The sequence below is a fragment of the Oncorhynchus masou genome, chromosome 9 (genome assembly GCF_036934945.1).
Source record: "Oncorhynchus masou masou isolate Uvic2021 chromosome 9, UVic_Omas_1.1, whole genome shotgun sequence".
Lineage (NCBI taxonomy): Eukaryota > Metazoa > Chordata > Actinopteri > Salmoniformes > Salmonidae > Oncorhynchus > Oncorhynchus masou.
In genome coordinates this window covers 54,000,709-54,020,649 of record NC_088220.1, presented here as the reverse complement: position 1 = coordinate 54,020,649, position 19,941 = coordinate 54,000,709, and the positions used below count along the sequence as shown (strand labels likewise).

Genomic DNA, 19,941 nt, shown 5'->3' with positions numbered 1-19,941 from the left:
AGATGAACACATAGAAATGTATCTTTCTGCTCATATAAAGTGAGGTCCAACCTACCATTTGGTACAAGGTGCAATGGTGGATAAGTGACTTGGCATTTTTAATAAAGCGCAAGGATGCATGATAAACGGACTCCAGTCTCTGTAAGATGGAGGAGGTTGCATGCATATGTAACCGATGTGAACGCTAACTAGCTAGCTATTTCACATCGGTTACACGTATACAACAAGTTACCATAATCAATTACAAAGAGCAAAGTGGCCCGAACAAGCTTCTTTCTAGGCATACGTGGGAAGCAAGCCTTAAACCCAATTTCAATTTAAGCTTGTTCCCAAGATAATCCACATGAACTTTAAAGGATAACTTGTCATCCAAACATATACCTAGGTATTTGTAGGATGACACTTTTTCAATGGATAAGCCACCAGATGTGAAAATGCTAACCTTCTCTGGCAGAGTTCTAGCTCTGGTAAAGGCCATGAATTTCATTTTTTGTACATTCAAGACCAGTTTGAAACCATAAAAGGAGGCCTGCAGTGACTGAAAAGCAGTCTGGAGCTCTTCAACAGACTGAATCAGAAGGAGCACATGAATATATGACTATCATCTGCATATAGATGCAACTTTGCTGGTTGCATCCCATTTCCAAAATCATTAATACAAATTGAGAACAACACAGGAGCTAAAATTAAACCCTGGGGCACAACCTCTATTCATCTCAAGAAAGATAGACTTGTGATTGTCAGTATATACACATTGGGTGCTGTCAGAAAGATTGGTTTAGGACCTATTTACTGCCCCTTCACTGAGACCAACGTTTGAGTCTAGCTAGCAACAATTCATGCTCAACTGAATCAAAAACCTTTTAAAAATCCAAACAGAGCAGCAATGTTGATTTTTACCAAGTGCATTATTTGAGCCCGTCAGTCTGTGTTGGTAATCCTGTTGAATACAGCTCTTTTTATGTATTGTGTAGTGGAGCTGCATAAGTGTTGCTCTCCAGATTCTGGAGGATCAACCTTTGAAATCAGTGGAATTACAGTATGATAGCTAAAGAGATGGAGAAAACACCTGTCTCCGGATTACATCTTCAAAATAAGGACAACCATGGTATGGTATTCCTGACAGGGAGAGGCATCCATCATGCGTGATGATGTATACAGGTAAGATAGCTTGCTACATTTTCAGATATTACACATTTCTAATTTTGACAGAGAGTGGTTTAATTTCAAGCTAAAGTGTACTGTTAGCGAGCTAGCTAATGTTAGCTGGCTGGCTCATTAGCTAACGTTACGTGACGTGTGTGATCTTAACTTCTTTGGGGTAGAGGGCAGTATTGGAAATTTTGGATGAAAAGCGTGCCCAAATTAAGCTGCCGTCTACCTAGCCAGAAAAGCTAGAATATGCATATAGCTAGTAGATTTGGATTGACAACACTCTGAAGTTTCTCAAACTGTTTGAATGATGTCTGTGAGTATAACAGAACTCATATGGCAGGCAAAAAACTGAGAAAAATTCCAACCAGGAAGTGGGAAATCTGAGGTTTCTTGTTTTTGAACTCAGCACCTATCGAATACACAGTGGGATATTGGTCATTTTCCACTTCCTAAGGCTTCCACTAGATGTCAAGTCTTTAGAAACTTGTTTGATGGTTCTACTATAAAGGAGTTTGGAATGAGAGGTCTGCCAGCAGCCACAAGCTCATTCTCGCTCGCTCACGTGAAAGGTAGCTGCATTCCACTTAATTTCTGAAGACAAAGGAATTCTCCGGTTGGAATATTATTGAAGATTTATGTTAAAAACATCCTAAAGATATATTCCATACGAAACATTACACCTGGTTGGTTACCTCCCAGCACAGTGGCATTGTTAGCACTTTGTACATTGTTGATGAACTAGCTAACATTAGCTGGATGGCTCGTTAGTTAACATTACGTGACTTGTGTGATCTGAAACGTTGTTTACCTAGCTAGGTTTATTTTTTACCTAGCTAGCTAGCTGTATGTCTTAAGATAGAAAATGTTAGCTGGCTGGTTCTCTGGAGTACTTTATTATTATAGCGTAATGAAAATGTTGCCAGAGCTGGTTAGGCAGTTTTTATGTTATCCAGAGGTAATCAAATCATTGGCCAGAGTGTCAAGTGTTGGATCTAAGAGCAAAACGAGATGGTGGGGCTAAAGCTTAAGAGGGCGCTGAATGGGTGTAGACAAAGAAGAGCTCTTCACCTGATACCAAAATATTCAAAGGTGATTTTCTCGAAAGTGAGTTTATAAGTTGATCAACTTTCAAAGCACAATTACTTTTCCAATGTTACTCAAATGAATTGTATGATATACCATTTTGTAGCTCTGAGTCTCTACTTTTATCCAATGTAAGAAACACCATTTCACATTTTGCTACATAAGACCGAATCCAGGTTGTGAGTCACATTTGACCAAAAAGGAGACTGACGGAGTGCTGCATCAGATGATCTGACCTCCACAATCCCTCAACCACAACCAAATTGAGACGGTTTGGGATGAGCCGGAAAGCAGAATGAAGGAAAAGCAGCCAACAAGTGCTTAGCATACATGGGAACTCCTTCAAGACTGTTGTAAAAGCATTCCAGGTGAATCTGGTTGAGAGAATGCCAACAGTGTACAAAGCTGTTATTAAGGCATAGTGTGGCTAGTTGAAGAAACTTAAATATGCCTCTTAAAACCTCTTAAAGTGTAGGCCTACTTTTTTCAACATTCTGTTAAATACCGCGCAACATTTCGACGTCCTGCTACTCATGCCAGGAATATAGTATATGCATATGATTAGTATGTGTGGATAGAAAACACTCTGAAGTTTCTAAAACTGGTTAAACCACGGCTGTGACTATAACAGAATGTGTGTTTCGGGAAAAACCCCAAGGAAAACTCATCACCCAAAAAAAAAATATATCAATGCGCCAGTTGCCTGTATTGTCTATGGCCAGGGAAAATAGATAGCTCCCAGTTGACAATTCCTACAGCTTCCACACGATGTCGCCAGTCTTGGCAATTGGTGTGACGTTATTCCTTGGTTCAACGAAGAAAAGGCATTTCCTGTCATCAGTGCATCCAAAGGAAGTTTTGGTAGAGAGAATATCGACCATCATTTGAAGACTTGCTGCTATTGAATACATATTGCCCCGTGATTAATTTGATCGCTTATTAACGTTTACTAATACCTAAAGTTGGATTACAAAAGTAGTTTGAAGTGTTTTGTCAAAGTTTATAGGCAACTTTTTTAATTTAAAAAAATGCAGTTGCGTTTAGAAACTGTTTTTTCCTGGATCACGTCTTCATAAATGGACATTTTGGGTATACAAGGACCGATTTAATCGAAAAAAAGACCCAATTGTGATGTTTATGGGACATATAGGAGTGCCAACAAAGAAGCTTGTCAAAGGTAATGAATGTTTTATATTTTATTTCTGCGCTTTGTGTAGCGCCGGCTACGCTAATTCTTTTGTTTACGTCCCCTTCAGGTATTTCGGGGTGTTGCATGCTATCAGATAATAGCTTCTCATGCTTTCGCCGAAAAGCATTTTAAAAATCTGACTTGTTGGCTAGATTCACAACGAGTGTAGCTTTAATTGAGTACCATGCATGTGTGTTTTAATGAACGTTTGAGTTTTAACGAGTGCTATTAGCATTTGGCATAGCGCATTTGTATTTATTGTTGGCAAGGTGGGACGCTAGCGTGTCGGGTGGCACCAAGAGGATCCACACCTTTTTTTCAATATTCACCTAAAATGACATACCCAAATCTAACTGCCTGTAGTTTAGGACCAGAAGCAAGGATATGCATATTCTTGATACCATTTGAAAAGAAAAACTGAAGTTTGGGGAAATGTGAAATTAATGTAGGAGAATATAACACATTGGATCTGGTAAAAGATAATACAAAGAAAAAACATGCACATTCTTTTTTGTACTATCATCTTTGAAATACAAGAGAAAGGCCATAATGTTTTATTCCAGCCCAAGCGCATTTTAAATTTTGGCGACGAGATGGCAGCAGTGTATATGCAAAGTTTAGACTGATCCAATGAACCATTGCATTTCTGTTCCAAATTTTGTATCAAGACTGCCCAAATGTAACTAAAGTGTTTATTTATTCAAGTTCATATCTGTGCAATCTCCTCAAACAATAGCATGCAAATAGTCCGGGTTGCCATTTGATCAGCTGTTCAGGAGTGTCTTACGGATTGGGGGTAGAAGCTGTTTAGAAGCCTCTTGGACCTAGACTTGGCGCTCCGGTACCACTTGCCATGCTGTAGCAGAGAGAACCGTCTATGACTGGGGTGGCTGGAGTCTGACAATTTTTAGGGCCTCCTCTGACACTGCCTGGAATAGGCCCTGGATGGCAGGAAGCTTTGCCCCAGTGATGTACTGGGCCATTCGCACTACCCTCTGTAGTGCCTTGCGGTTGGAGGCCGAGCAGTTGCCATACCAGGCAGTGATGCAACCAGTTAGGATGCTCTCGATGGTGCAGCTGTAAAACCTTTTGAGGATCTGAGGACCCATGCCAAATCTTCTCAGTCTCTTGAGGGGGAATAGGTTTTGTCATGCCCTCTTCATGACTGTCTTGGTGTGCTTGGACCATGTTAGTTTGTTGGTGATGTGGACACCAAGCAACTTGAAGCTCTCAACCTGCTCCACTACAGCCCCGTCGATTAGAATGGGGGTGTGCTCATTCCTCCTTTTCCTGTAGTCCACGATCAACGCCTTAGTCTTGATCACGTTGAGGGAGAAGTTGTTGTCCTGGTACCACACGGTCAGGTCTCTGACCTCCTCCATATAGGCTTTTTCATCGTTGTCGGTGATCAGGCCTACCACTGTTGTGTCATCAGCAAACTTAATGATGGTGTTGAATCGTGCCTGGCCGTGCAGTCATGAGTGAACAGGGAGTACAGGAGGGGACTGAGCACACACCCCTGAGGGGCCACCGCTTTGAGGATCAGCGTGGCGGACCTGGGGGCGGCCCGTTAGGAAGTCCAGGATCCAGTTACAGAGGGAGGTGTTCAGTTCCAGGTTCCTTAGCTTAGTGATGAGCTTTGAGGGCACTATGGTGTTGAACTCTGAGCTGTAGTCAATGAATAGCATTCTCACATAGGTGTTCCTTTTGTCCATGTGAGAAAGGGCAGTGTGGAGTGCAATAGAGATTGCATCAACTGTGGATCTGTTGGGGAGGTATGCACATTTTGTGGGTCTAGGCTATCTGGAGAAATGGTGGTGATGTCGGCCATGACCAGCCTTTCAAAGCATTTCATGGCTACAGACGTGAGTGCTATGGGTCGGTAGTCATTTAGGCAGGTTACCTTAGTGTTCTTGGGCACAGGGACTATGGTGGTCTGCTTGAAGCACGTTGGTATTACAGACTCAGACAGGGAGTGGTTGAAAATGTCAGTGAAGACACTTGCCAGTTGGTCGGAATACACGTCCTGGTAATCCGTCTGGCCCTGCGGCCTTGTGAATGTTGACCTGTTTAAAAGGTCTTACATCAGCTGAGGAGAGCGAGATCCCACAGTCGTCCGGAACAGCTGAAGCTCTCATGCACGTTTCAGTGTTACTTGCCTCGAAGCAAGCATAGGAGTTATTTAGCTCGTCTTGTAGGCTTGTGTCACTGGGCATCTCTCGGCTGTGCTTCCCTTTGTAGTCTGTAATAGTTTGCAAGCCCGGCCACATCCGACGAGCATCGGAGCCGGTGTAGTACGATTTGATCTTAGTCCTGTATTGACGCTTTGCCTGTTTGATGGTTCGTCGTCGGAGGGCATCGCGGGTTTTCTCATAAACTTCCGGGTTAGAGTCCCGCTCCTTGAAAGCAGCAGCTTTACCCTTTTAGCTCAGTGCGAATGTTGCCGGTAATCCATGGCTTCTGGTTGGGGTATGTACGTACCATCACTGTGGGGATGACATCCTCAATGCACTTATTGATAAAGCCAATGACTGATGTGGTGTACTCCTCAATGCCATCGGAGGAATCCCGGAACATATTCCAGTCTGTGCTAGCAAAATAGTCCTTTACTTTAGCATCTGCTTCATCTGACCACTTTTTTATAGACCGAGTCACTTCTGCTTCAGCTTTAGTTTTAGCTTGAAAGCAGGAATCAGGAGGATCGGATTATGGTAAGATTTGCCAAATGGAGGATGAGGGAGAGCTTTGTACACGTCTCTATGTGTGGAGTAAAGGGGGTTTGGAAATGTTTTCCCTCTGGTTGCACATTTAACATGCTGATAGAAATTAGACTTAATTTTCCCTGCATTAAAGTGGCCGGTGCGGCCACTAGGAGCACAGTCTCTGGGTGAGGGTTTTCCTGTTTGCTTATGGCAGTATACAGCTCATTGAGTGCGGTTTTAGAGCCAGCATCGGTCTGTGGTAGTAAGTAGACAGCTACGAAAAATACAGATGAAAACTCTCTAGGTAGATAGTGTGGTCTACAGCTTATCATGATACTCTACCTCAGGCGAGCAAAACCTTCCTTAGATATTGTACACCAGCTGTTGTTTACATATATGCATAGGCCCCCACCCCGTGTCTTACCAGAGGCTGCAGTTCTATCCTGCTGATAGAGTGTATAACCTGCCAGCTGTATGTTCTTAATGTCATTGTTCAGCAACTACTCTGAAGATATTAGTTTTTAATGTCCGGTTGTTAGAATATACAGTGCCTTGCGAAAGTATTCGGCCCCCTTGAACTTTGCGACCTTTTGCCACATTTCAGGCTTCAAACATAAAGATATAAAACTGTATTTTTTTGTGAAGAATCAACAACAAGTGGGACACAATCATGAAGTGGAACGACATTTATTGGATATTTCAAACTTTTTTAACAAATCAAAAACGGAAAAAATGGGCGTGCAAAATTATTCAGCCCCCTTAAGTTAATACTTTGTAGCGCCACCTTTTGCTGCGATTACAGCTGTAAGTCGCTTGGGGTATGTCTCTATCAGTTTTGCACATCGAGAGACTGACATTTTTTCCCATTCCTCCTTGCAAAACAGCTTGAGCTCAGTGAGGTTGGATGGAGAGCATTTGTGAACAGCAGTTTTCAGTTCTTTCCACAGATTCTCGATTGGATTCAGGTCTGGACTTTGACTTGGCCATTCTAACACCTGGATATGTTTATTTTTGAACCATTCCATTGTAGATTTTGCTTTATGTTTTGGATAATTGTCTTGTTGGAAGACAAATCTCCATCCCAGTCTCAGGTCTTTTGCAGACTCCATCAGGTTTTCTTCCAGAATAGTCCTGTATTTGGCTCCATCCATCTTCCCATCAATTTTAACCACCTTCACTGTCCCTGCTGAAGAAAAGCAGGCCCAAACCATGATGCTGCCACCACCATGTTTGACAGTGGGTATGGTGTGTTCAGGGTGATGAGCTGTGTTGCTTTTACGCCAAACATAACGTTTTGCATTGTTGCCAAAAAGTTCAATTTTGGTTTCATCTGACCAGAGCACCTTCTTCCACATGTTTGGTGTGTCTCCCAGGTGGCTTGTGGCAAACTTTAAACGACACTTTTTATGGATATATTTAAGAAATGGCTTTCTTCTTGCCACTCTTCCATAAAGGCCAGATTTGTGCAATATACGACTGATTGTTGTCCTATGGACAGAGTCTCCCACCTCAGCTGTAGATCTCTGCAGTTCATCCAGAGTGATCATGGGCCTCTTGGCTGCATCTCTGATCAGTCTTCTCCTTGTATGAGCTGAAAGTTTAGAGGGACGGCCAGGTCTTGGTAGATTTGCAGTGGTCTGATACTCCTTCCATTTCAATATTATCGCTTGCACAGTGCTCCTTGGGATGTTTACAGCTTGGGAAATCTTTTTGTATCCAAATCCGGCTTTAAACTTCTTCACAACAGTATCTCGGACCTGCCTGGTGTGTTCCATGTTCTTCATGATGCTCTCTGCGCTTTTAACGGACCTCTGAGACTATCACAGTGCAGGTGCATTTATACGGAGACTTGATTACACACAGGTGGATTGTATTTATCATCATTAGTCATTTAGGTCAACATTGGATAATTCAGAGATCCTCACTGAACTTCTGGAGAGAGTTTGCTGCACTGAAAGTAAAGGGGCTGAATGATTTTGCACGCCCAATTTTTCAATTTTTGATTTGTTAAAAAAGTTTGAAATATCCATATCCATATAAATGTCGTTCCACTTCATGATTGTGTCCCAATTGTTGTTGATTCTTCACAAAAAAATACAGTTTTATATCTTTATGTTTGATGCCTGAAATGTGGCAAAAGGTCGCAAAGTTCAAGGGGGCCAAATACTTTTGCAAGGCACTGTACATACTTTCAGTTCGTTCCATTTATTTTCCAGTGATTGGACGTTAGCTAGCAGAACTGAATGCAAAGGCAGATTATCCACTCGTTGCCTGATCCTCACAAGGCACCCTGATATTTTTCCGCAAAATCTGTTTTTTTCTCAAGTGAATGACGGGGATCTGGGCCTGGTCTGTAGTATATCCCGTCCGACTCATTGAAGAAAAACTATTTGTCTAATCTGAGGTGAGTAATCGCAGTTCTGATGTCCAAAAGCTCTTTTTGGCCATAAGAAACGTTAGTAGCAACATTATGTCCAAAACAAGTTACGAAAAACGCGAAAAAACATGGTTGGTTAAGAGCAGATAAGACTGCAGCCATCCCCTCCGGTGCAATCATAATTTGTACACTTAGTGTAGAGAAAAACTATTTTCACGATCATCGTAAAGAGGAGACCAAGGCGCAGCGTGAGTAGAGTTCCACATAATTTTAATCAACTGAAACTCACCTAACAAAAACAACAAAACACACCCGAAATGTGACACTACTGGTGTGCACACAGGCACCTAACTGTAGACAAGATCCCACAAACACCAAAGGGAAATGGCTACCTAAATATGATCCCCAATCAGAGTCAACGATAAACAGTTGTCTCTGATTGGGAACCATATCAGGCCAACATAGAATTACAAAACCCCCTAGACCTACCGAAACCCTAGACATACAAAAACCCTAGACAATACAAACTAGCGTACACACCCTAGTCACACCCTGACCTAACCAGAATATAAAGAAAACAGAGATATCTCAGATCAGGGCGTGACAATAATGTGCCTAAGCCAGCCATCTAAATGCTGTATGCAGTGATAACCATAGTTACCAAACTATTTGCCACTGAATACAAAATAAGCTAAATATATTCTCTCCCCTAAAAGTGCTAGTGATGAGGATTTGAATGCCCAGCTTGCCTCTGCTTCCCCCTTCTCTCCCCATGAGTGGACTGCATCATTAGGACTGCATTATTAGGAAAACTCAACTATGCAATATGCCATCCACTCCAATGAGCATTCCCATTTGCTGACACACACTTCCTTTAGCTGATGAGTCATGAACCGCCAAAGTCAAACTCCTCAGCAGTTTCTAAATAAGACCATCAAATTCAAAAATGTCTGCCCCTTCACTACAACACTTTCAATTATATAGAAAGCGGTCCCTGGAATGCAGAAGTTGGGCTTGGACTATTGGAAGAACCCAAGCCATTGAACTGTATGTTGCATGAGCAGTTGTAGTTTTATGTGCAATTTTGGGAAAAAATACACACACAGAACAGTTTATTAGGTACACCTCCCCGTTCACAAAAAAATGTATCGCTCCAACAGACAGTGAGTCACGTGGCCGTGGTTTGCTATATAAAGCAGGCAGACAAAACGAGGCATTCAGTTACTGTTCGTTTGAACGTTAGAATGGGCAAAACAAGTGACCTAAGTGCCTTGGAATGTGGAATGATCGTCGGTGCCAGGCCTGCTGGATCCAGTATCCCAGAAACGGCCGCCCTCCTGGGCTTTTCACGGGTTTTCTGAGAATAGTGTGACAAACAAAAAACATCCAGTAACCATCCTGAAATTGAGATGCACACCCTTTGTTCAGCACAGTCGGGGCAGGGACTCTAGAAGGTGTCGAAAGCATCCAACAGGGATGCTGGCCCATGTTGACTCCAAAGCTTTTTGTTGTGCCAAGTTGGCAGGAATGTCCTTTGGGTGTTGGACCATTCTTGATACACACAGGAAAACTTTTGCTTGTGAAAGTTCTTGACCCACTCAAACTGGTGCGCCTGGCACCTACTACCACAACCTGTTCAAAGACACTTCAATCTTTTGTCTTGCCCATTTACCCTTTGAATGGCACACACACAAACCTATGTTCTTAATTGTCTCAAGGCTTAAAAATCCTTCTTTAACTGGACTCCTCCCCTTCATCTACATTGATTGAAGAGGATTTAATAGGTGACATCAAAAGGAGATCATAGCATTTACCTGGAATCACCTAGTCAGTTTGTCATGGAAAGAGCAGGTGTTTCAAATGTTTTGTATACTCAGTGGCTTCGGAAAGTATTCAGACCCCTTGACATTTTCCACATTTTGTTATGTTCCTATTCTAAAATGTATTAAATCAAAACAAATCCTTAGCAATTTACACACAATACCCCATGATGACAAAGCAAAAACAGTTTTAAAAAAATCTAACGTATGAAAAAACAAATATATATATATATATATCTTAAGTATTCAGACACTTTGCTATGACACTGGAAATGTATCTCAGGTGCATCCTTTTTCCATTGATCATCCTTGAGATGATTCTACAACTTGGAGTCCACCTGTGGTAAATTCAATTGATTTGACGTGATCTGGAAAGGCACACACCTGTCTATATAAGGTCCCACATTTGACAGTGCATGTCAGAGCAAAAACCAAGCCATGAGGTCAAAGGAATTGTCTGTAGAACCCCGAGACATGATTGTGTTGAGTCACAGATCTGGGGAAGGGTACCAAAAAATGTCTTCAGCATTGAAGGTCCCCAAGAACACAGTGGCCTCCTTCACTCTTAAATGAAAAAAGTTTGGAACCACCAAGACTCTTCCTAGAGCTGGCCACCCGGCCAAACTGAGCAATCGGGGGAGAAGGACCTTGGTCAGGGAGGTGACCAAGTGGTCACTCTTACAGAGCTCTAGAGTTCCTCTGTGGAGATGGGAGAACCTTCCAGAAGGACAACCATCTCAGCAGCACTTCGACATAGTGGCTTGGTTTTTGCTCTGACATGCACTGTCAACTGTTGGAACTTACATAGATAGGTGTGCGCCTTTCCAAATCATGTCTAATTAATTGAATTTGGAATCCAATCAAGTTGTAGAAACATTGAGGATGATCAAAGGAAACAGGATGCACCTGAGCTCAACTTCGAGTCTCATAGGAAAGGGTCTGAATACTTAAGCAAATAATGTATTTGTTTTTTTAATTTTTAATACATTTGCAAACATTTCTAAAAACCGCGATGAGACAAGGATATCCCTACCGGCCAAACTTGCCTAACCCGGACGACGCTAGGCCAATTGTGCGTCGCTCTACGGACCTCCCGGTCACGGCCGGCTGCGACAGAGCCTGCACTGTATATATATATTGAGATTGATGTATTGATCGGGTAGAGTCAAGGTGGCTGAGTCATGTGTACACCCATGCAGTGAACCTATTCATGGACATAATCTAATACTAAAAATACAGTTAAATCACAGACTGTGATGCAGAGCTATTTAAATGGAAATTCTCTGCTGAGGAGAGAGTATTTAGAAAAGGAAATGCCCCATCCATTTGATAAACAGAAATCAGAGGAGAACTCTTTGCAACAATGACATTCAATTACTGTGAAATTACGAGGCAGGCAGCTAGGTTATTTGACAGACAGATCTCATTTGCTCTGACATGTTTTTACATTTCTAGTTAACCATTGTTGTAAATAGGGCGAGTGAAACAAAAGCATGGACATTCCATTGGTAGGAGTATAAGGACATTTACAGAAACCTCTAAGCACTTGAGAGGTACAGGTACTGTAAGGTTGAGCACGGGCTACTTCAATGTGTCAAAAGAAATACCCCTGGTCCTCCAAAGTAGGATGTAAGAGGACCACACTCTATCCAGGGGAGGCAGTGGATTTTACACCAGATGGAGTGTACAGATCTGCTACATAGGAGTTTCAGATGTTTCTCTAGCGTATCTGTTCTTTGCTGTTACACAAAATTATAATCAAAATCAAGTGATACTTTCTAGGAAGATTGGTTGATTTCTGCTAAATAATCCATCTGATTACTAAAATCAAAACATTAAAGGGAAAGTGTGAGATTCTGGAAATTCTGTTTTTCAGAGTCAGATGAACCATGGATATCATTGTTTATGTCTCAGCATCGGGTTTAAAGAAAGAAGGCAGAGGAACGCTAGTGGTACCTGTAGACTTCCAGTCATTGCACTAATGCTAGTTAGCATTGGCTTGTGAAATGACCTCTCTTTATACTGCAGGTTGAGACATAAAATTACATCCACGAGTTCATCCGACTCTGGATAAGTAGAAAATCGTAGAGAACCTCGCACTATCCCTTTAATAATCTAAACAGTTTTAGAATGTATTAATTAATTTTTTGAAGTGGTATCCATGCTGGTATCATAGAGTACAGTACTTCTGGAGATGACAACTGTTGGAGTGAACTCCCTGAGGGACAATTTGTAGTGTAATGGCGCCGGAGGGGATGGCTGCCGCTTTACGGACTCCTAACCAATATTGTGCTATTTTGTGTGTTTTTCCACATCGTTTGTTATTTATTTTGTACATAATGTTGCTGCTACCTTTTCTTATGACCGAAAAGAATTTCTGGATATCAGAACAGTGATTACTCACCTCAAACTGTACAAAGATTTTTCTTTAATGAGTTTGACGGAAGGATATACCGTTTCTCCAGGACCAGGCCCAAATCCCCATCATGAGCATGAAGAAAAGACAGAGATACAGAGGGCGCAGATCAGGGTGCCTTTGTGAGAATTTGTGGGCAAGTGGGTAACCCGCCTCTACCATCCATTCTATTGGCCAATGTGCAATCACTGGAGAATAAACTGGATGAGCACCATTCTAGACTATCCTACCAATGGGACATTAAAAACGAATATCTTACGTTTTACAGAGTTGTGCCTGAACGACGACATGGATAATATACAGCTGGCTGGGTTTTCTGTGCATCGGCAGGACAGAACAGCTACGTCCGATAAGACAAGGGTTGGGGGTGTGTGTCAAAAAAAGCTGGTAAGCGATGTCTAATATTAAGGTCTCAAGTCATTGCTCGCCTGAGATAGTGTGGTCTATCTACCAAGAGAGTTTCCATTTATATTTTTTGTAGCTTTCTATTTACCACCACAAACTGATGCTGGCACTAAGACCGCACTCAACAAGCTGTATCAGGCCATAAGCAAACAAGAAAATGCTCATCCAGACGTGGGGCTCCGAGTGGCAGGGGACTTTAATGCAAGCAAACAAATACATTTTACCTCATTTCTACCAGGATGTCACATGTGCAAACAGATAAAAAATAAACTCTAGAGCACCTTTACTCCACAGACATAGACGTGTACAAAGCTGACCATAATTCTATCCTCCTGATTCCTACGTACCAGTGACTCGCTCAGTACGGAAGTGCTCAGATGTTTTGGATGCCACGCTACAGGACTGTTTTGCTAGCACAGACTGGAATATGTTCTGGGAATCATCCAATGGTATTGAAGAGTATACCACCTCAGTCACTGGCTTCATCAAGAAGTGCATCGATGACGTTGTCCCCACAGTGACCGTACATACCTATCCAAACCAGAAGCCATGGATTACAGGCAACATCCGCATTGTGCTAAAGGCAAGAGCTGCCGCTTTCAAGGAGCGGGACATTAATCTGGATGCGTATAAGAAATCCCGTTATGTCCATAGAGGAACCATCAAACAGGCAAAGCGTCAACACAGGACTGATATTGAATCCTACTACACCGGCTATGACGCTCGTTTGATGTGGCAGGGCTTGCAAACTATTACCGACTACAAAGGGCAACCCAACAGTGAAATGCCCAGTGACACAAGCCTACCAGACAGGCTAAATGCCTTTTATCGCTTCGAGGCAAGCAACACAGATGACGCAATCTCAATCGCACTCCACACTGCCCTTTCCCAAATGGACAAAAGGAACACCTACTTGTATGTGAGAATGCTGTTGATTGACTACAGCGCAGCTTTTAACACCAAGGTGCCCACAAAGCTCATCACTAAGATAAGGACCCTGGGATTAAACACCTGCCTCTGCAACTGGATCCTGGACTTCCATTGTCCCCCAGGTGGTAAGAGTAGACAACAACACATCTGTCACGCTGATCCTGAACAAGTGGGCTCCTCAGGGGTGCGTGGTTAGTCCCCTCCTGTTCTCCCTGTTTACCCACGACTCTGTGGCCATGCAAAACACCATCATTACGTTTGCTAACGACAACAGTGGTAGGCCTGATCACTGATAATGACGAGACAGCCTATAGGGAGGAGGTCAGAGACCTGGCAGTGTGGTGCCAGGACAACAATCTCTCCCTCAATGTGAGCAAGACAAATGAGTTGATCGCGTACTACAGGAAAAGGAGGACCGAACACGCCCCCATTCACATTGACGGAGCTGTAGTGGAGCCGGTCTAGAGTTTCAAGTTCCTTGGTGTCCTCATCACCAACAAACTATCATGGTCCAAACACACCAAGAGAGTTGTGAAGAGGGCATGACAACGCCTTTTCCCCCTCAGGAAACTGAAAAGATTTGGCATGGGACCACAGATCCTCAAAAAGTTCTATAGCTGCACCATCGAGAGCATCCTGACCGGTTGCATCCCCACAGAGGGTAGTGTGTACGGCCCACTACATCACTGGTACCAACCTTCCGGCCATTCAGGACCTATATACTGTACAGGTTCGTCAAACTAATCTGGCATTTCCCAGTATATAAAGCACATATTTTATTATAGCCCTGCTTATATGGGGTTGAGGCCTTGTTCTTATGCTCAGAGTCAAGGAGATTCTGAAATGTGTTGGAAAATAAAGCTGCACAAGGAAAGAAAATAATGGGTTTTATTGAGACAAGCATGCGAATGAAACAAATCTAATATAATTAGAAATAATATTCTGCAAAAATGTTTTCAAATTCATTGCGTACCTCAGAATTCCGGGAGAGATTATTGCGTCTCCGATTTTGTGGGGGAGGTGGATTTCTAATCTCTCTGTCACACTTCATTTAGCCTATTAATTAACAACTAATCTCTATACTGGACTGGAAACCAAATGAAGCATTTTGGTTGGTTCATTTAGGGGTTTGTGCATGCTATCTACAGCCCTCAGTCATGTGAAGGAACAAAACTGCTCGATAGCAGTTTATTTTACTTCTCCCAAACAAATAAATAATTATGTCAATCATCCACTCAATGACACAAAAAAACATGAATACTCATTTAGATTTAATTTATTTTATTGAATCTTTATTTAACTAGGCAAGTCAGTTAAGAACAAATTCTTATTTACAATGGCGGCCTACCAAAAGGCAAAAGGCCTCCTGCGGGAACGGGGGCCTTGGATTAAAATAAATAAATAAATACATTATAAATATAGGACAAAAATCATAGTGGTTTCCCAGTACACCATGACAGCTTCTGAAGTAGGCATTTGTGTTTCCATACACATATTAATATTGACATAATATTGATGTGTATTGATGTATATTGAAGTGTATACCGGGCTCATCTGCATGACTGCATGTCAAAATAAAGATTAAATAAATTAAATATATTCATCTGACCATTGTTGTGGAAAAACAGTTGAAGACTGAGTTGTGAAAAACCCATACTACACTACCATCGGCATGTAAATCACCATGTATAATACATCTAGGTGTGCAGATCAGCAATTCAGAAGACAAGAGCTCATCATGCATTTTCTCAACAATCCTGCTCTACATCCACAAGCTTTGGGGTACTTGAAGGAATGTGGTAAAATGCCACATTTAGAAAAGGTAGAATGTGTTGGGACTGACTAACTATTTAACTATAGCCTCCCTAAAGGACATCATATTATTTCCCATGAGCCATCATGTATCAGTGTTCACGCTGATATGCCCTAGGTGTGCTACAGAATCCCAGCATGCCTTGTCAAAGCCAAAATAGCTAACTTGGCAAGTGTGTGTGGTCAGGTCTAAGCCAACATCCATATCATGCTTGCCTATGGTAAGAAGTCTCTGGCAGGAGAAGACCCTGTTGAACATTTCAACAGAGCAATGCAGCCAATCTCAGAGATATTTCTATCCATATCCAGTCCGAGCTACAGTAGCCCTGGCAGCAGCAGGGAAGAGAAACCGCTCCATCTCCATTCCTTTTTCATCATCAGACATTTCTATTTTCTATTCCAGGAGGGCCTCCTTAGTGCGTCGGGCCAGGGACCGGTGACAAAGCTGGGAATCAATGGACAGGGGCTTCCTTTCTGTCTGTAAATGCCAGAGCACCACGGCTGAGCCAGAGAGGCTATTGTGTATTGAGTGGTCAGGCACTATTTACAGTCAGACTGAGAAAAATATGAAATGTGGAGATGGAGAAAATAGATGGCTCTTACGAGGCTGGGGACAATTATTCAAAGGCTTGTCAAAACGACTAACCGCTACATGCAACACATGTGTTTACTGATATGCAGCATGAGTTGCATTGTGGTCTATTACTGATTACCCTGCGAAATCCATCAAGTTATTACACCCCTACATTGCTCCCTGTCCTTTGTTTTCCAAACCATTGATCCCCACTGTGAAAGATATCCAAAGACACAGCCAATTCCAATGCAAGGTAAGATACCATCATGGCTTTTGTTATTTGAAACCTTGACCATTTTGAACACAGACTCACTTCTGGTGGCTTTGCTGATTTCTGCTCTTTCATTTGGTTTACATATGGATGCACTTGGATAAACTCCTGAGCCTTAAAAAGTAAGCCAATCTACGGCTTCAAGTCGTTTGACTTGTTTGGTTCCAGCTACGCTAGATAAACAACCTTATCCATTAGTAAGAGGTCAATGTAAAAGCCATTCTGCATGTCTGTAAAAAGAACTCACGCCTAATAAACAATCTATTGTTTCCAAGACAATGAGAGAAGTAAAGCAACACAGAGATAGTAGAAAACAACTCGCTCTGAGTTTATATTGACCAAAGAAAGAACAAGGACATGCCATACTAGTTACAAAAAGATGAACACAAAAGCAGAGGAACTTTTCAAAAAGGCTTAGCATTGGTCAACCTTGAGAGGCTTAAAGGGAAACTTCAGAATTTTGGCAATGAACTAGTGGATACCATTTTTATGTCTCAGCATCCATTTTTAAGGAAGTTGCGAACTAGCAGTGGCACAATGACTGGAAGTCTATGGTTACTCACAGCATGCTAGTAGATACCAGTCGTTGTGCTAACACTAGTTAACACTAGCTCACAAAACTACTGGATGCAAAGACATACAAATAGTATCCACAAGTTCATGAGACTCTTGGGAAGTAGACATCTCAAAGTTTCCCTTTCATTTTCAAAAGAAAATGAATCACCTTACATACCCAGGGAGAGTAGTTGTTCAGCACGTGTCAAACTCATTCCATGGAGGGCTGAGTGTATGCAGGTTTTCGCTGCACCCTTGTACTTGATTGATGAATTAAGATCACTAAATATTAAGGAACTCCCCTCACCTGGTTGTCTAGGTCTGAATTGAAAGGAAAAAAAAAAAAAAAAATGCAGACACTCAGCCCTCCGTGGAATGAGTTTGACACCCCTGTTGTAGAGCATTTATGGATTTAAGCAAGAATAAGCAATATCTTTAAGCTTCAAATAGCTATTAAAGATTAATATTAGCTCTGAACTGAGAGATTCACACGGACACAGATACTAGCCAGCATATCTACACTACACTGTTTATTAGATACACCCATCTAGTACCAGGTTGGACTATCCACCTCCAGAACAGACTGAATTCTTCAGGCTTGGATTCCTCAAGGTATGGCATTCAAATGTTGATCAATTGGTATCAAGGGAATAAACATGTGCCAGGAAAACATTTCACACACCATTACACCACCAAGCAGGATCGGCCATGGACTCGTGCTACCTATGCCAAATCCTGACTCTGCCATCAGAGTGACGCAACAGGAACCGGAATTAGTCCGACCAGGCAATGTTTTTCCACCCCTCAATTGTCCAATGTTGGTGATCCCTCGCCCACTGGAGCCACTTCTTCTTGTTTTTAGCTGATAGGAGTGGAACCCGGTGTGGTCGTCTGCTGCAACAGGCCATCCATGACAAGGGCCAAACTATTTTCATGAACGGGGTAGTGTACCTAGTAAACTGGCCATTGAGTGTATAACAGATACAGCACTAGGGTAAATCTATAAGTTCATGATGCCTGGTTATTTAGATAAATAACACAAATATTTTACAATTATATTATATACAGTATATTGATAGAGGGTTATACTGTAACTGTAGATTCCCCTAGTTCCATTATTCAAACCACATAATTAGTCTAATTAAATCAGAACTGCATTCAAAGGGAGGTGGGAATACTAAGCTGGCCAGGTTTGTGTACTGTATTCAAAGGAAGACGTAGAGCAGCATGGTTACCTCTTATTAATGCAGATATCAAAACACACTCCCCTGCTCGCTTTCATTGACATAGATAGTCTAGATTGACTCTGCCAGCCCTCCTGAGGAACCTTCCTTGGTATACAGTGCATTCAGAAAGTATTCAGACCCCTTGACTTTTTTTGAATTTTGTTTTACGCTACAACCTTATTCTAAAATTTATGAAATAGTTTTTTCCCCTCATCTACATAACCCATAATTACAAAAACAGGTTTTAGAAATGTTTCCAAATATATAAAGTAAAAATAACTGAAATATCACATTTACATAAGTATTCAGACCTTTTACTCAGTATTTTGTTGAAGCACCTTTGGCAGCGATTACAACCTTGAGTATTCTTGGGTATGAACCTAGAAGCTCGGCACACCTGAATTTGGGGAGTTTCTCCCATTCCCCTCTGCAGATTCTCTCAAACTCTGTCAGATTGGATGGGGAGAGTCACTGCACAACAGATTTTAAGGTCTCTCCAGAGATGTTAGATCAAGTTCAAGTCCGGGCCCCTCCTGCATTTTCTTGGCTGTGTGCTTACGGTCATTGTCCTGTTGGAAGGTGAACCTTCGACCCAGTCGGAGGTCCTGAACGCCCTGCTCCTGGAGAAGGTTATCATCAATGAGCTCTCTGTACTCTGCTCAGTTCATCTTTCCCTCGATCCTGACTAGTCTCCCACTTCCTTCCGCTGAAAAACATCCCCACAGCATGATGCTGCCACCACCATGCCTCACCGTAGGGATGGTGCCAGGTTTCCCCCAGACGTGACACTTGGCATTCAGGCCAAAGAGTTCAAGTTTGGTTTAATCAGACCAAAGAATCTTGTTTCTCATGGTCTGAGAGTCCTTCAGGTGCCTTTTGGCAAACTCCAAACAAGATGTCATGTGCCTTTTACTGAGGAGTGGCATCCGTCTCGACACTCTACCATAAAGGCCTGATTGGTGGAGTGCTACAGAGATGGTTGTCCTTCTGGTAGGTTTCCAAATCTCCACAGAGGAACTCTGGAGCTCTGTCAGAGTGACCATCGGGTTCTTGGTCACCTCCCTTCCCTTTTTTTTAGAAAACAGTCTATGACTTGGGTGACTGGAGTCTCTGACAATTGTTTTAGGCTTTCCTCTGACACCGTCTATTATATAGGTCCTGGGTGGCAGGAAGCTTGGCCCCGCACTACCCTCTGTAGCTCCTTACGGTCAGATACCGAGCAGTTGCTTACTAGGCGTTGATGCAACTGGTCAGGATCCTCTCAATGGTGCAGCTGTATAACTTTTTGAGGATCTGGGGACCCATGCCTCAGTCTTCTGAGGGGAAAGGTGTTGTCGTGCCCTCTTCACGACTGTCTTGGTGTGTTTGGACCATGATAGTTTGTTGGTGATGTGGACACTAGGGAACTTGAAACTCCCGACCCGCT

At 42.4% G+C, this 19,941-nt stretch overlaps 1 protein-coding gene across 1 annotated transcript in view; it reads right to left on the bottom strand.

The window, feature by feature from the left end:
* LOC135546205 (limbic system-associated membrane protein-like) overlaps positions 1–19,941 on the bottom strand; it is a 474,265-nt gene that overhangs the window by 372,214 nt on the left and 82,110 nt on the right. The window lies entirely within an intron of this gene.